Source organism: Eschrichtius robustus, chromosome 18 (assembly GCF_028021215.1).
Source record: "Eschrichtius robustus isolate mEscRob2 chromosome 18, mEscRob2.pri, whole genome shotgun sequence".
NCBI lineage: Eukaryota > Metazoa > Chordata > Mammalia > Artiodactyla > Eschrichtiidae > Eschrichtius > Eschrichtius robustus.
Window position 1 is genome coordinate 51,491,321 of NC_090841.1, and position 18,612 is coordinate 51,509,932.

At 39.1% G+C, this 18,612-nt stretch overlaps 1 long non-coding RNA gene across 1 annotated transcript in view; it reads right to left on the minus strand.

The window, feature by feature from the left end:
• Positions 1-1,394: 1,394 nt before the first annotated feature.
• The window catches only part of LOC137752049 (uncharacterized), a 170,114-nt gene continuing 152,896 nt past the window's right edge, over positions 1,395-18,612 (minus strand). The window contains exons 3-4 of the long non-coding RNA XR_011071035.1: positions 12,559-12,680; positions 1,395-2,427 (exon numbers count right to left, since the gene is read on the minus strand). This is a non-coding gene — a long non-coding RNA (uncharacterized lncRNA). The remainder of the gene's footprint in view (positions 2,428-12,558; positions 12,681-18,612) is intronic.

The window sequence follows — 18,612 nt, forward strand, 5'->3', positions numbered from 1 at the left end:
TGGAAACTTAGGCCTTCTGCCAATAGCCAGCAAAGAGTGAGGCCTCCAGCCACAGTAAGGGAGAACTCTGGGGAAGTAAATCCTTCAGCATCAGTCAAACCTTCAGGTGACTGCAGTCTTGGCCACCATCTTGACTGTAACTTCATGTGAGACCCTGAGCCAGAAACAATCATCTAAGCCCCTCCCTTACTCTCAGAAACAACATGTGTGAAATAACAAATGCTTATTGTTTTAATCTGAAAAGTTTTGAGTAATTCACAATGCAAAAAACAGATAAATAATACTCCATATTATTTTTGCAATAGGGGTTTAAATTTAATAAAATATAATCAATGTGAAAATTTCTCTCTTTACCATGATCTTACTGATTTTGTTGTAAGAAATTCAAATGGTAAAAAAAATTGTATAGATTACCTTAAATTTAAGTACATATTTAAAATTATTCTTCTTTGCATAATTTGACTATCAAATTAATTATAAAATGCTTTGCACAGTCTCTTCCATAGGGGTAAAAATATCGGAAAGTCAGGAAGTGAGAATGAGCATCATATTTGTTGAGTAGAGTGGATGTCAGCCAGTCTAGAGAAGAAGGTACAAAATGGGGACAAAGTCAAATAGCCTGCCTCTGAGCAATCAGTTACTTTTGGAATTTTTAAACAACTGCTTCTAAGTTTAGTTAAGTTCAAAATTTTATTGACCATTTACTCTTTTCCAGGAACTGGGCTACAGATTCAAAGACAAACAAGCCTTGGTCCTTTTCCTGAAAGAGTCTAGTGGGGGAGTGATAGAATCAGGGGATAACCACGTTATGTGTGAGGTCAAATGGAGGCACGTTTAGAGCACCTTCAGGCTGCTTCTGGACAATTGCAATAGACTGTGCAGTAAGTCTGAGGATAGAAGGCACATTGAAAAAATCAACTGGAAATGTTCTTACCAGAGGAAGAGAAAGAAAGAAAGAAAGAGAGAGAGAGAAAGAGAGAGGGAGGGAGGAAAGGAGGGAGGGAGGAAGGAAGGAAGGAAGGAAGACAAGGAAAGAAAAGAAAAATAAAGAAAAGAAAAGGAAAGGAAGGAAGGAAGAAAAGATTAAACATTCTCCCATTAAATGTATAGGAAATGAACCTTGCGATTTCAGGGTTATCATGAGGTCACCCCATCTCTTTAATATCAAGAATAACTTTCCCTTTCAACTCTTGGTGTTCCTTCTCTATCCAAGAAAACAGCTGAGGATGTGGTAGAGCCTTCAATAAATTGTTTTGTTGGCCTAGACAAAAAAATCTCACCTTGATGACAGATCAGGTTTATAAGCAGCATGGGTAGCTGCTTGTCACGCTGTTCTAAGACCACCTGAGACCCTTCAAGGAAAGGAGGTTTGGGGACCGTCTCCTAGCAACACGAAACAGAATCATTTAATACCAAATGTTTATTTTCTTTGCATGTTTTCGACTTCATACCATCCAGAGAGAAGGACGGCAGAGAGAAGGACAAAGAGCAATGAAACAAAGGGGAGAATGGAGAGGAAAGGGAAATAGTAAAGGAGGAATGGAAAGAGGGTTGCAGATGCTTGGCCTAGAATATACAGGGCGCTTGGGAAACATTGAAAGCTATTTCCTTAGGTAAATAACTTTTTGCTCTTTCAATCTCAACTAGAGTAATTGGTGAAACTCTTGACTTCCCCAACACAATTTTGTCCCCAATGGGGTTCCTGTGGGGTTCAAGAATTGTTCCTGAGGCAGCTGTCAACCCTGCCAACTATTTTCTTCAGTGCCGTGAACTGAGAATTACATGTCATTACTGTTTCTACGCATGACTGTCTCCCAACCTGCCAGTTTCCTTTCCCCTTGGAATTGTTAATGACACAGAGAGTGAGAAGCTGGTGCTCACTGTGTCCCCAGGCAGGGCACTGCCCCTTTCTGTGGGCTCTGTCCCTGTGGCCTGGGTGCTAGCTCTGAGGCTGTAGCACATAGGACAGAGGACTGGGCAGGTGCTCTGTGGCAGGGCCTTCCCTGTATTGCACCTTCTGTTGCACTGAGACTGCACTGGCTCTGGGGTGGTCACGTCGTCTGTGGCATTGTTCTGCGATGGTAGCGGGACCCATCTACTGTGCTAAGCTAAGCCTAAGCTGGCTGTTCTCAAACTGGACCATGCATCTGAATTACCTGCAAGGTTTATTAGAACTCAGACTGCTGGTCCCCATCCTCAGAATCTCTCAGTAGTTCTGGGGTTGGAATTTGCATTTCTTATCAGTGACCAGGAGATGGTGATACCTAGGTCCAGACCTTTCAATATAACATTTCTCACGTTGAGACCCACTGGCCTAAGCCACAACAGTGAGCTGATTGTTCTCTGTGCTTCGGCTTAATGACACTGCAGGTTTCTTCTGTTCTCTCCTGTGCGGGGATGGGGAGAATGATTTTGTGGATGTTGCAGCTGTGGAAGACAACAGAAAAACAGGAAGTGGTCAGAATGAGGGATATATTAGAGGCCCCTCCCGGGCCCCAAAGCCAACCACCAGCAGGCCCGGCATCTGTCCCTGGACCCACGGGCCACGGCCAGGCTGGGACATAGCCCTGCCCACCAGATTGCTAATCTCTTTCTCTGATTTACCAGTGTCATAACTATGTGGAAAAAGGAAAACAATGTGGTTATTTTGACATAACCTGTTCCTTCTAAACCAGTATTAATACCCTTAATTACCAAGATACTCTTTTTTTTAGTACCCACTGTCTGTCTGGTTGATCACTGAAAACCTATTCCAGACTTTTGCCTGTTGTTAAAATGAGCTATTTTTCCTGAAATTTTCTTTTATCTTTTTCAGATGGGGATAGCACTTGCTCATATTTTTATACTTGACACAGTTACTTTAATATTGTCAGTAAAGTTTGAAATATAAGGGAATTAGGGAATTAAATGAGGGGCAGAAGGGAAAAGAGGAATAATGGATAATTTGTAGGGGTGGACCCTAAGCAACGGTGAATGATGTTATTTGCAGAGATGAAGATGTAAGTTAGAGAGCAGATTGGGGGGAAGGGGATTCACAGCGGTGAGTGGAGGTTGGAAATAAGTTCAGTTTTAATATTAATTTGAGATGTCCCTTCAAAACCAGTACAGAGATCTCAAGTAGGGGGTTGATAGGTGAATCGTGAACTCAGGCAAGAGAGATAAATTCTAGGATCAACAGAACTCAAATGGTATTAATGCCATGGGTGTGGGAGAGATATATAGACATGGAAAAATGAGTTGAAAAAATAGACCTGAAGCACTGCAGGCACTGGGTCCTTTGGCTTTATTATCTCCTGCAAACTCTCCAAATGCTCCTATGTTAGGTGAAAATAGAGACCTGGAAAAAAGAGGAAGCTTGACCTACAGTTTGTAATTGAGCAGGGCAAAGATCTGATCTCCAGAGTACAAAAGGCTATAGTCGTAGCCTCTCTACTACAGTGGGAAGTGTCATTAGGTGATGGTTAAATACTAAATGTAAAATCTTTTTTCAATCATCAAATAAAAAATATATTAAAAAGAAGAGTTGGAAACTTGTTCTAATGATCTAAACAGTGAATACAGCGTGTTGTAATATATTTTTACTGGATCCTCGATAAGTCTTAGCAGTAATAAGGATTATGTCATTTAGGTCTTAAAAGATTTATCTTAAGACTTTGATAAATGCCAAGTCCATGATTGCGGTTATCTTAAAATAACTCACACAATTAATTTTAAGTGTGTGTAGAGGGGGCAGAGTATAGAAATGGGATCATTCTGTGTGAATGATGGATAGTTTTTGGCGTGCTAACAAGAGCTGTAAAGTAGGAACGGAGCATGTCAGCAGGCACACTCACCATTACACAGCTGCCACTTGCAAATTGGAAAGAAAAATAACACCAGGCCAGCATCAGCAAGGTTAAACCTGAATTTCAGAATTGACAAAAGCCTAGAAAACCCTCAGAGAGAAAAGAAAGAGACGAACAAGAACTAAATATTTGAGGGCAGCATTCTGTGAAAAAGATTGAATGCCTTAAAAGATTTATTTAAAACACTTAAAGATTGGAAATAAAGTATTGTTATAAAATACTGAGCTTAACTATTGAAGGTGTCTGTTTGTCTCAGACAAAATCCAGACTCTGGACATATTTCATTATCATATGGCTTGTTCTAGCCAAAATTGTTTATATAAAAAAAGAAAGGTACACTCCTATAGTAATCACACTTTATTATTCAGTCTCTCTCCAAGGTGATATTGAGAGAGAGGGAAATTTTCTACCATTCATGCATTTATTCCAGACAGAAGTCCTGGTTCCAACCCCTGCTCCTCCTGACCAGCTCTGTAAACTTGAACAAGATAGTCAACCAAATCCAGTGGCCAATGATGGGGCAGGAAGACCCAGAGCTCACCTCCTCCCATGGGTATACAAAAGCTACACCTATTTACAGAGCAGCTATCTATGAGAACAACCTGAAGACTAACAGAAAAGCTTATCAACAACTAAAGGTATAAAGAAGAAACCACAACAAGATGGGTAGGAGGGGTAGAGATGCAGTACAGCTAAGACCCACACCCTCAGTAAGTGACCCACAAATGGAAGGATAATCACAATTGCAGAGGTTCTCCCCCAAAAACAAGGGGTCCAAGCTCCACATTGAGCTCCCCGATCCAGATTCTGCACCAGGAAGGAAAGCCCAGGACATCTGGCTTTGAAGGCCAGCAGGGCTTGCATACGCGAGAACTGAGGGCTGTAGGGAATAGAGATTCCACTCTTAAAGGGTACACGCAAAATCTCCAAGGCTCCGAGACACAGCACAGAGGCAGTGATTTGAAAGGAGCCTGGGTCAGACCCATTTGCTGATCTTGGAGACCCTCCTGGAAAGGAAGGAGGCAACTGGGACTCATCATGGGAACATCAATGCTGATGGCAGCCACTTTGGAGAGCTTGTTTAACCATGAGGGCACTAGTGCTGGCAAATGACATTTTGGGAGTCCTCCCTCTAGCCTATTAGGGCTGGGGGCCTTCCCTGCCCACCAGCTGGTTGGCACCAGTCCAGGGACCTCCTCAGACCAAGCAGGTAGCCATGTAGGGACACAACCTCACTCCCCACTGGGCCTGCACCAGCCCGGACCTCCCGGACCCCAAAGCCAGCCACCAGCAGGCCCGGCATCTGTCCCTGGACCCACGGGCCACGGCCAGGCTGGGACATAGCCCTGCCCACCAGATTGCTAATCTCTTTCTCTGATTTACCAGTGTCATAACTATGTGGAAAAAGGAAAACAATGTGGTTATTTTGACATAACCTGTTCCTTCTAAACCAGTATTAATACCCGTAATTACCAAGATACTCTTTTTTTTTAGTACCCACTCTCCATCTGGTTGATCACTGAAAACCTATTCCAGACTTTTGCCTGTTGTTAAAATGAGCTATTTTTCCTGAAATTTTCTTTTATCTTTTTCAGATGGGAATAGCACTTGCTCATATTTTTATACTTGACACAGTTTAATATTGTCAGTAAAGTTTGAAATATAAGTGGCCTATTGGTATAAATTCATATAAAATACCTAGATAGTCTTGCCATTTAACTGCTCTCCACTCTGTTTTATTTGGTTTATCATTTCCAGTCTGAAGATTTTTCTCTTAGGCAGAGAAAAGTAGAATTGTTTTGTCTTCTCTTTAGCATCTGATATCATTAGGCCATCTGTTCCAAAAACTGCGGCTATACCTTTTTTATTCCTCTTGCCTAAAATATAGTGAAAATAAAGCCTTTTTAGTTCTCTGCCATTCTTTTCAAGTCTTAATTCATTCTGGGTTTTAACATTCCTCAGACAGAGCTCAGAGTATCCTAATACTCCTGCGTACTTGTTCATAGGTGCAGACTTCTCTTTTTATCTTTTGTACCTGTGCTTTAAAAACCAATCCACCTAATAGAATGACCTTTGTGCCACTCTGCCTTTCTCTTTTTCTTCATTTGTATTTGTATACTCAGAATTCAAGATTTAAAAAATGAATTTGAATTCTCTCTTGAGAACTGTAGAGTCTTCTTTGGATCTGAACATAGGATTATAGCTTTCTCTGATAGGCACCAAATTGTACGAATCAACTCCTAGTGAAGTTATACATCTATATGGTTATTTTGTATATGTCTGTTTCTCACGCTGGACTCCAGCTCCATGAGGGCAGGAATGACGGTTCTTTTTCTTACCATAGTTTCCTCAGCAAGAATTATAACATGCAGAGTCTAGAATATAAAAGGCATTCAATGAGAATTCATTGAATACAATTATTTAATACATATTAGCTCTGAGGGTTTGCTTGCCCTCAGCGTTGCACAGAGCTCAGATGCTTGAGTTTTCTAAACACTGACAATGGGCTAAGAGCACGACACAATAGATGGTTTCCCTTGTTTGAATCAGAGAAAGGTTCAGCAAGCTGGCACCAGAGTTATTTCCTTCCTCTCATTCTTCCTCCGCTAAAACTGCTAAAATGTTCACAAACTACTGCTCTCAGCCCAAGGTCAAAGAATACCCCTGTTTAACTTACATATTCATTTTTTCAACTCATGAATCATTTATTTCAAACTAAGCTCAAAGCAGCAACACAAAAATCATATTCCAAGCTCACAGTCATTGGCTGACCCATTTGTGTTGACCAGATGGATTCAATTAGGGTCCAGTAAGACAGTGTCCCAACCCAGCCCCCTGGGCATTGTGCAGAAAGGTCCAGATGTCACTGACACACAATGATTTGCAGAGGGCTGGGCATGAGAAAAGACTTGGAGTCACCATGACTGGTTGACTTGGAGAGACCACTTACATTTCTCTTGTTACTTTTTTTCTGATTATCTTAAACCAGGAATGTTTTCAAAACTAAGGGGAAGGGGGGAAGAAAAATATTGATGAATATAATTTTAAAGTATTTCAATAGATTTTGAGTAACTTTATCCATGTGGAGGGAATTGGCATTTAAGTCATGGAATTGGAAATGAAGTTAAAGATAAAGCTACTCACCCCTGAATGACAATAAACAGTGTTTAGAGTGTGGGGTTGAACCTAAAACCGTATTTAGGGATTGTCAAAACACAGCAGGCTGAGCTGAAGCTTCCCTCCAAAAACATTATGTTGAATAAAATAATAAAAAATGACATATTGGAGCTCCAAAGAAAAGATATTCCCAGGAACCAGGGTAAGAGGAAACTGTTGTCTCTGTGGAGCAGGTTACAAGTTTCTGACCTGGAGTGAAGGTGCAGAGTCCGCTGAGGGACTGGGTGGGAGCTCTGTCATCCATGAAGCCTGCTCTCCATGTTATACCCTCCATAGCGCTAAACCATCAGTAAGGTGTCCTAAAAACCATAGATTGATTCTTGCTGTGCTCCAGGGAATAGGGAGAGCGTTAGGTGAGGGTAGGGCTTTGGTGCTATCTCCAGCAGAGGACAGAACAGCACTGGAGTCAGTGGAGCTGTGATCACCTGAGGGCCCTGAAGACTGAGGCATCACCACAGAGCAAGAAACCCAGAGAGCCAGGGGGCAGGGTGTGGGAGGGCACTTTGCAGGGAGGGCAAATTCCCCTTATTTGCCACTTAGAACTCATGCCATAATAATATACGTATGGAAGAAAAGGCAAAACAAATGAGACTTTTGGTATCGGGATCGTATAACCTGGAATGGAAAGAGCCTTAGCATCTTTCTACTTCATAGGGAGTGGAACTGAGGACCATACATTTTCCTCTACGTTGTGGAAAAGCTGATGCCATGAGCTAGGATTCTAGCTTCTTGTTCATGGTCTTTCCTCCACACTGTACTTCCTTTGAAGCTGAATGATGGCAGAAATCAGATGGGGATTCAGCATGGCATGGAAGCTGACAAATAGGGCTCTGGAGCCAGCTGACCCTAGTTTGAATCCAGGCCCCGCCCCTTCCTAAAAGAGTGACCCCGGGCAAGGTAGTTAACCCTCTGTGCTTCAGTTTCTCATCTGTAAAAAGGGGATAGCAATAATACTAAACTCATATGGAAGTTGAGAAAGTTAAGTGGGTTGATCCATGTCCTTTGATGTAAATATCATTAAGTACTTGGAAAATCTTAGATATTACTATGAATCATGATTTGGCTCCAACCTACCTTTCCTGCCTCATGTCACCCACACGCCCCCTCCCCCTATCACCCAGTGTTTCGCCATGTTGCCCATTTTGCTGTTTCCAGAAAACCCAGATGTTTCATGCCCACATGCTATTCTCTCTGCCCGAAATGACTTTCTGCTTCCTTCTACATATCTTGGTTCTGAGATAAAATCTATCTTTTACTTCAAAACCTTCATCCAACCTTCTTTCTCATCCATACTCCTGCAGTTGAATGTTCTGTTCTGTCTGTTCGCTTTCCTTTTCCAGTGGCAGCTTTGCTGTTCCTGTTGAGGCTGGCTGTGGCCCCAGAGCCCTTGTCACACTCTATCAGAGCAGCAAGTTTCCATCACACAAGAGTCAGCATGCAAGTATGACCCACTGGTTATCCTGGGATGACCGCTAATCCTTTCCTGTTTCATTATTCTCTATTTTACAAATGAAGAACACAGAGAAGAATCATGTCCTTATCTCCACTGGATCCACAGGCTTCTACTAACAACTTCTCGTTGGATTCTCCAAAAATATGTTTTAGCACAGTCCTCTCTCTAAAACTGCCTATATAGCATTTTCTTGCCAGTGCGCTGTCGGACTGAGGGTAAAGGCCACATCTGTCTCCACCTCAGAGATGTTACTCTCTAGAAGGAAACAAAGTTTTCTGGTCTTACTTTCATAGATCCAGAAGCATAGCGGTTCCCTCTAGGGCCATAGTGTGGTCAAGAGAGTTTTCCTTGTGAAAAAGAAATGCTTGGGTTCCATCTTTCTCTGTAAAGTCAGGGAAGATATTCGTTTCTTTCATCAAACCTGTGTCATGAGCTAATGTTTATGAAGTGGTAGCCTCTGCCTTGAGGAGAAAAAGGAGATAAAGGGGACAACTCACCAAAACCCCTTCATTTAAAGTAAACCTTTTCTGACCTGCTCACTAAAGCTCATTTTCAGCACTGAGGTTCTTGAAAGCCTGTATGAACAACTTGCAATTTACCAGCGGTTTTATTTTCATATTTGAGAATAGGGAGTAGTGAGTTTTCTCTCTCGTTCTTATTTTTAGTTTTAAATGTGTGTTCCTTACAAGATTTCTTACTGGTTAGTACAAATGGGGGATGGTAACAGAAAATGAATATTCTGAAAGCTATAGTGGGGCCAGCCTGCAAGCCAGGAATCACTAGCTGCCACTACCAACAAGAAAATAAAAGGCAAGCATTTTAATTATTTTTTTTCATCAAAGAAGAACCTGTAAGGGAAAAAAAATCTGAAAGAAAATAGATATATATGTATGTATAATTGAATCACTTTGCTGTACACCTGAAACTAACACAACGTTGTAAATTAAACTTCAATAAAAAATAGAATAAAATAAAAATTCAATCAAAAAATTTTAAAAAAGAACTATATTTAACCGTAAGTCTAGAAAAAAATATAGTGAGGGAAGGTCCTCTTGAAGAAACTTTGGGTAGCTTTGTAGGAATCTCTCATTCAGTCAGTCGTAGGCTATTCTACTGACTTCAATAAATCCTCACTGTTTCCTTGAATTGAATTTTGTGGGCACATCTGTTACATAACGTATTGTAATTACACATGACTGCTAAAATTGTTTACGGAGAGCTTCACACATCTGTTGGAATGGCTGCATCACAGAGAACCTATGTGGAGAATTAGTTATGATTTGTAAATGTTAGAGCAGTACTGACTCATTACTCTGATCGTCAATGCTCTGGGGTTATCCACTCGGTTCTCTGATGGGAAAACTTTCCAGAGGAGGTTCTGGCCTAAGAGGGAATCCAACCCAACCATGTCTCTTATCTTGTACTACTTAGCTGAGTCACTTATAGCTCCCGGGTCCCTCTTCTACCATAGTTCCTCTTCCCAATGTGAAAAATTACATAAACAATCACTGGGCTTTCAGAAGGCATTGTGATACTTGAAATAGAAGATTCAAATACTCTTGGAGGAAAAACCATCCTTAGCTATAATTATCCTTATTCTTAATATTATCCTTAGCCACATTAATAATTATATTATATATGTATTAATATTGTCATTGCCAACTCCAAATTGTCACTTGCCATCTGCCATCTACAAGGATTAAATCATGAGCCGCTGCAGCTGTTGACCTTCAACACGTCCTGAAAGGAGTTCAGGGTGGAGATCAGGAATGAGGCGCTCTGTGCTCTGGGAAAAACTAGCAGAACAGGTCTTCAGATAGTTAGATATTTTCAGGAGAAGATTTTATGAGCCTAATTCTTGCATCTCCTCATATCTAGAAAAGCACTAAAATCATTAACAGTGACATCTGGTCCTCGTGACTAGCAGCAAGCCTCTGCCAACAAGTGTGCTTGACTGCACGTCCCCCCTTCACTAAAGTCATGTGTAACACTGACCTTCCCCCCACCCAGCCTCTTCGGAGCAGTTTCTCAGAGCTTTCTGAAATGCTGTCTCCCGGGCTATAGTCCTCATTTAGCCCCAAATAAAACTTAAGTCACAACTCTCACATTGTGCATTTTTTTTTCAGCTGACACCATCATATTCATATGCATGTGTATATATCAATTGATTGATAAATAAATCGATCTTGCCCACCTTTGAGTGAAAATGTCCCTAAGATAGTGATCTGATAAAATAAAGGTTGATAAACTCTACTTAACTCATTATGAAAGGGGAAAAGCAACATGGTAAATTTAATTTATATATGAATGTTTACATTGCACATGGTATTTCTGTTATAACATGAATGATTTAAAAATTAGAATAATTAGAATAAGTTCACATATCTAACGGTTGCCCCAAAAGTGAGGAGAAGGAACACGTGTATAACTAACAATGTAGAGGATAATATAACTACATCCAGAGAAGAACGAAGCCCTCTGAATGTGTAGGAGGAGGACAGAGGTTGTTTCTGTTTGAAAAGGAAAAGGGAAAGTTTCATAGAAGAGGTATCACTGAGCTGGATCTTGAATAAGGGATGAAATTTGATGGTGAAAGTACCAAGGAAAAGGCAGAATGAACAGCAAGGGTAAAGTTACGGGGACAGAAACCCTCGATGTATTGAAAACTTGTTTGGGTGGAATATAAAAAGCAAGCAAAGGGGTAGTGGGAGATAATGTAGAAACATTATTTTTTAAACCTACCTTAGGCTTTCTTATCTGTAAAATGGGCATAAAAATAATTGTACCTACTTCATGAAATTGTATGAGCTGATGCATGTGAATTTCTTGGTGCCAAACACATAGAAAGCACTTGATAAATGGTAGCAACAGCTTCTGCATTGTAAATTTTTATAAATATTCCACAGAATTTGAAAGAAAACATACTCTCTGTTTATGTGGAATTGTGATTAATTTATATCAATTAGATTAACTTTATAATTTTCAGATCTTCTATCTGTTTGCTTAGTTGATCATTTGTGGTCTAGAGCAGGAGATGGCAAATTACAGACAATGGGCAAACCCCCCTGCAGCCTGTTTTTGTAAATAAAGTATTATTGAAACACAGCCACACCTATTTATTTATATGATGTCTCTGACAGAGTCACATATTTGTGACGAAACTGTGGCCCTCAAAGACTAAAATATTTACTATCTGATCCTCCCCAGAAAACGTTTGCCAACCCCTGGTCTAGGAGGCAAAATTCAATTTCTTGTTACTATTTTGTTCCTGAATTTCTTCTTGTACTTACAGCAATTTTTAGTACTGGTATTTTTGGTTCTATGTTTCCTGATGCTTAAAAATTCATTGTGACATTTGATTTTTATCATTTTGAAGTGCCACTATTTGTCTAATTTATTTATGTTTTGCAATTAAATGTGTCTGATATCTATATTATCAACTCCTAATATCTCTTTGTTTGTGTCTCTCAAGTTATGTCTTTATCCTTTTAGAGCCACCTTGTTTTTTTTGCGTCTCTTTCAATATATTTTTTAACATTTAATATGATACAAGGGGAATTTATCCCATTGGCCTATATTGTTATAATTACTGTTCTTAATCTTAATACCATAATTTCATTTTCTATTTTTCTTTGTACCTATCTTTTGCTCTATGGGAATGCATGTATGTGTATGTGTCTGAGAGAGAGAGAAATGAAGAGAGTTCGGGAGAGAAATGAAAAAGAGAGAGAGAGAGAGAGAAGAGAATCCAACTGCAGACAGCAAAAACCACTGCAGATAGTTGAAGTAGAAGAGGATTTACTACCAGGCATGTACTTCAGTGGTTTGTGAAATTGTCAGAAAGGCTGAAGAGCGGGGTCTGGGCAGAGTTATTTTCTGCTGGGCTTGCACTGCTCAGCCATGACTGTGGTTGAGAAACTTGAGGTCACGTCTACAGGAAACTTTTGAAACAGACAAATGTGACCATGGCCCTCAGTTTGTCACATCAGGAAAACTGCCATTCCCATTGTGGCTGGTGCTTTTTCCTGGGCCATTATGCTTCCACTGTGATCTCTACCAGGAAATGAATGCTTTGTACTCCACCTTCCTCTGTCTCACATCCACGTTCGAACTGCAGTGAATGCATGTGTCTGGTAGATCTTAAAACCCATCAGGAACTCTGGTGCATTGAAGTCTGGGGAATGTAGATTTTAGCTGTCCGTTCTCTGCAATATAGAGAGACATTTAAAAATATATAATTGTTGAGCAAGCCAATCCACCACATCCATCACCTGCTATTCTTCCCTGCTTTGAATAGTATGCATGGCTTTGAATAATATAGATGAGTTTAAATAATGCACATACATTTCTATTTCTTAATTTATCAATATTAATTGTGATCTATTGCCTCTCAAATATGAAATATGAAGTATCCAACTCTATTTTCTCTTAAATATGAAAGGTGAAGCAATAAACTCACTTCCATGTCCATTTTTTCTCATCTTTCTTATACTTTATATAAACCTTTCTCAAGATTTATAGCATTTACATTCTGTCCTGTAACTGTAATTCACCCAGTGACTGGCATTACTTCTATACTTTTATAGATTTAATTATACTGAAAATCTTTTCATACTGTGGCATTTCCTTTTCTGACCTAATTTGATATATCTCATGTTTGGCTATATTTCATTAACAGATATGTCTACCTTGTAGCATATTAGTAAAAATTGAAATAATGTACATAGAATGCCTGGTGCATAGTAGTGTTCAATACAAGGCCATTCCTATTGCTGTTATTTTGTATTAATAAAAAAAATGAATTGAGAAGACAAAACTGAGAATGTAAATAAGATAATGGTAGAACATAATTCACATCATATGAATAAATTTTGAGCCCTGTTTTTTTCCTAAGCATCAAGACTGCTAGATGTGAGTCTTTCCTCTGATACTATGTTATGACATTAAACTAGATAACTTTTCCAAGTTCATCAGTTTTCTGAAATATGACCCAAGAAATTTTAAAGAGTCATCTGTGACCTTGGGCAAGTTATCTAGTTGAACGGGCCTCAGTTCAGCCATCTATAAATTGAAACAGCAGTTTTCATAATCCCTTCAGCCTCTTGCTACTCTGTGTTGTATTTTCATGACTCTTGGTGGATTACCTGTAACTAATTTTAGAATCTAAGTTTGCTTTCTTCCAGGTGTTCTGAATGCTCCTTGACATATTTTCTGCACAGTCAGTTGATGTGTGTGACAGGGAATGCCAACTAATTCTAATATTAATCTGAGAAGTCTATTATTAAAAAAGAAGTTTATGTCATGCTTATCAAAATCAAGGCATAGTGATCTTTTGCTTATCTACTGGTCATGTCAAATAAATGTATGCAATATGAAAAATAAAAACATGACTTTATTTGTATTCAAGTCCCAAGTAGTATTTTTGGAAACTCTGGAGCTATTCTGGATATTTATTTTACAAAATCCAAATGTCATTGAAAAAAAGAATATATATATACATTTTTTTCTGATGGCTTCCAACAGGCTGCAAGTCTCATTAAAATGAGGGATATTGTTGAAACTAAAATAAAACAAGAAATAAGAAAAAAACCTCATGACCTCATGCATGACTGTGGGTTATTTTATGATTGTGCGGTGGTTACAGGCTTCTAAAGCTGTGGTCTGGAACATTCAATTGCAAACTCATAACTGGATATCATGATATTGGTTTTCTGAAATATGATCCAAGAAAATTTAAAACACTTAAGAACTAACACCGCAATGATTTTTCAAAACACTCATATTGTTGAAATTGGAGATGATAGGAGAACATAGCAGTGAAAGCAAAATATTAACGTTTGGTGGGGAGACATTTTTTGAGTCTGCAACGTGGAATAGAAATTGCATTGAGGTTACTTGACACTGGCCAATCTTTTTTTCTTTTTTAAACATCTTTATTGGAGTATAATTTCTTTACAATGTTGTGTTAGTTTCTGCTGTATAACAAAGTGAATCAGCTATACATATACATATATCCCCATATCCCCTCCCTCTTGTGTCTCCCTCCCACCCTCCCTATCCCACCCCTCTAGGTGGTCACAAAGCACCGAGCTGATCTCCCTGTGCTATGCAGCTGCTTCCCACTAGCTATCTATTTGACATTTGGTAGTGTATATATGTCGATGCCACTCTCTCACTTCGTCCCAGCTTACCCTTCCCCCTCCCCGTGTCCTCAAGTCCATTCTCTACGTCTGCGTCTTTATTCCTGTGCTGCCCCTAGGTTCTTCATGACCATTTTTTTTTTTTTTTTAGATTCTATATATACGTGTTAGCATATGGTATTTGTTTTTCTCTTTCTGACTTCACTCTGTATGACAGACTCTAGGTCCATCCACCTCGCTACAAATAACTCAATTTCGTTTCTTTTTACGGCTGAGTAATCTTCCATTGTATATATGTGCCACATCTTCTTTATCCATTCATCCGTCAATGGACACTTAGGTTGCTTCCATGTCCTGGCTATTGTAAATAGAGCTGTAATGAACATTGTGGTACATGACTCTTTTTGAATTATGGTTTCCTCAGGGTATATGCCCAGTAGTGGGATTGCTGGGTTGTATGGTAGTTCTAGTTTTAGTTTTTTTAAGGAACTACTGTTCTCCATAGTGGCTGTATCAATTTACATTCCCACCAACAGGGCAAGAAGGTTCCCTTTTCTCCACACCCTCTCCAGCATTTATTGTTTGTAGGTGACACTGACCAATCTTAACCAAGGTTATTACGGAAAAGTTGATCATTGTGTCTGCATATTCTCACTAGGTCTATGTTTAGTGTCTGGAATTCATGTTAGTTCAAGTAACTATAAATAAAAAACTAGCAATTCTGACTCTGGAATCCCATAAACAAAAGTGTGAACAGGAGCCCATTTGCGAAATTTGAAAATGAATCCTGAATTTCTTGCAGAACAGTGAGCTTTGTGAATTGTTTTAGCACAGAGACACCACCATACACAATCATAGCAACGAGTTCAGAAAAGTCAGATCCCTGGACAATAGTTCAAAAATACCTCAAAAAGTGTTGGGCTCTTTTTTTAAAAAAAAGCATTTGAAGCATCTGTATGATATTGAACTGGGGAGGAAAACTAAAATATTTACTTCTATGTTGGTATTGCACAAACTCTTCCACCTTCCAGCTTTGTGACTTTAGGAAAATGGTTTCAGCTCCCTGAGCTACTAACTGAGGTTGTTTTGAGGTTTGTAGGAGGAAATTCATGGGAAATGATAAAATTCTATACAGACGTAATGTTATTGCATAATTGTGTTTTGAAAAGAGTGGCATCGAGAATTATTTAAGCACAAATCAATTAATCAGAGAAGAGAAAACGTTTTTTCAAGTAACATTTAAATCCAACGAAATGGCTTAATATCTGAGCACTAACAGTTCTTATCACCGTTTTCTTAACTATAGTTAATTATCGGCAGTGGATTATCTACACAGCAATTTATCAACAGTGCAACTTCATACCCTCTACAGAAGCATTGTGCTAGGATTTGGTTACTGATCACCTGGGATTTTTAATTAAAATACAAATTGTGATGCTGGAGGAATCTGCAAGGTGAAACTGTTTAAGTCTTTCTTGCTATACTTCACCAACCCAGAAAAGGATGTTTAAGACATACTGCAGTTTTTAATCCCTGTCTCAACATCCTAGAGACTATGAGAAAAAGTGCAGCAGAATCTGGAAAATTATTGAATAATCATACCTTGATTATTAAATATGTTGTTTGTAAGACATTGTCCTCTGGCCCTAGAACAGTGGTTCTCAAATTTTGATGTGCATCAGAATCACCTAGAGGACTTGCTAAAGTCCACACATGGCTGGACCCCACTCTGACTTTCTGATTCAGTACATCTGGGACAGGGGCCAAGAATCTGCATTTCTAACTCATTCCAGGTGATGCTGAGGCTGTGCATCTGGGGGTGTTTGAGAAACAATACTTAGATAAAGGGACACTGAGAAGAGAGGATACAGGCCTGGCTTCTTGTGCTCTGGTGATGGATAGCAGTCTGTCTAAGGAAAGTCATATAACTTCTGTGCTTCTCGGGTTGGGAAGCCACTTCTTCTCCAGGTGGACCAGCTTGTCTGAGAGAAGGCTGTCTCCTTGACAGAGCAGGGAGCACGTGGTCAATGCTTACCTCACCGACCCGTCTCAGGCTGACTACTGCCTCCTAGTAGACATTTCTTATTCGGTTGGAGCCTGCAGGCGGGGGTCAGCCTGCCATGACACACCTGGAAGCTGGCTCTTAAATGACTTCATTTCTCTGTTCTTATCTATTGCATAGTGATTTTTTCCCAACAACAGTATTTCTTACGTTTCCAAGTTCTTGAGGGCATATCTCGCTGTTATCTTAACATGTTTCTTGTAACTTCTTTCCTTTTTTTATTAATAAATATATTCACACTGTTTACGAGAAAAGACCAACTCCCCTGCCTTCCTTGTTGGGTTATTTGAGACTCTCAAATGAGAAGACCTCTGTATGAATGCTTATAGACTGCTATATAATGGCAGATAACAGACTCAAAAAATGTATTTATGAGTGATTTATGTGGTTGAACAAAAACCAGATGGGCTTGGCTTCTGTCAAAGAGTTAATATGTAACAACAACAAAAAAGAAAAGAAAAAACAGGTGAGCCCAGGGGCTGTAGCTGAGAGGGGCGCTGAACCTTAAAATAAGCTACCTAGAGAGGGTCATGTCCCATTTAAGTAGATGCGTTTTATAGCTCCTTGGAGAACACAAGATTGAAAAGAGGATGATTGGTTTTACATAGATGTGCCTGTACCTCTAGGAAATCCAACAACAGATGGTATTATTTCAGTAAGTCTGTTTTTGGTTTAAATACTTCTTTTTAATAGAAATAAGATTCTGCTGACTGCATCATTCTGTATGTTACAATGTGAGTTTTCCTGCTTACATTTTCAGTGGTGGTTAAAAATTCAACTGTGCACACGTCTGATTATTCACTGGTAAGCTGGTGTTGGCTTCTCTTTTCTGCCCCACATTCCAATTCCCCTATTGCCAATCAAAATTTCTGCAGTTATAGTTCAAGGAACTATAATGAAAGCAAAGTAAAAATGGTCCCAGAGAAATGAAAAGATTGAGATGTAAAGCAATCGTCTTCCCTGAGGTCAATAACCACTCACAGAGGGGAAGTCATCCCATTCTCCTTTCACAGTTCTAGTTTCATAGGATTGGGTTAGTTAGGCTGGTGAAGCTTTGGTTGGGGAAATACAGAAAATATAAAGCTAAACTACACGAAAGAGGCATATCCTGGTGATTTTTGATGTAAGACACCATTGGGTCACATTCTCTCTCTCTTTTTCTCTCTCATCTTGTTGAGGTGCTAAGAACTGGGGCTGGCTGTGCTTTATGATTGAAAAATATTTTTATTTCTAAAGGACTAAAGGGACCAGGATGACCTGAGAGAAATTTTAGACTAATATTTAAGGGAAAGGAGAATGGATTTCAGAATAAGTCTTATCTGAGTCTTATCCAGCCTAGTTCATTAAGGGAGAAAAGCTGAAAGGAATTCAGGGGAAAAAATTCCTGTATCTTGCTGGACTGGGTCCTCTGTTGTTCAGGAATTTAAGAAAAATGTGAAATTTATAGATGGATTTATAAAATTCCTGTTATTTGTTTTAAAGTAACCCAGTGGAGGGTGGGAGGGACATGTGTGTGTGAAAATACCTAAAACAAGTTTTTCTGTGCACTCTTTATTGTGGAAATTGGGGAAGAGGTTCATTTTACTATTCTCTCTGCTTTTAAATTCTATACTTAATTTTCTTTTTTTTTTAACTTTTAGAAATCTTTATTAAACATAAAAAAAAATAAAATTGTATTCCAAATGTCTCTTAATTGAATAAATGTAGCTCTTTTTTCAATAAATCATAAATCATGGCTGAATATGATATTCTTGCTAGAAATAAACAGGATTTAGCATTCTTTTTTTTTTATTCACATTCATTTTACTTTCTACAGCTAAGCAATTCCTTTTTTTTTTTAAACATCTTTATTGGAGTATAATTGCTTTACAATGGTGTTTTAGTTTCTGCCTCTATGCTTAATTTTCAATAATAATAATATGCCTAAATGTGAAA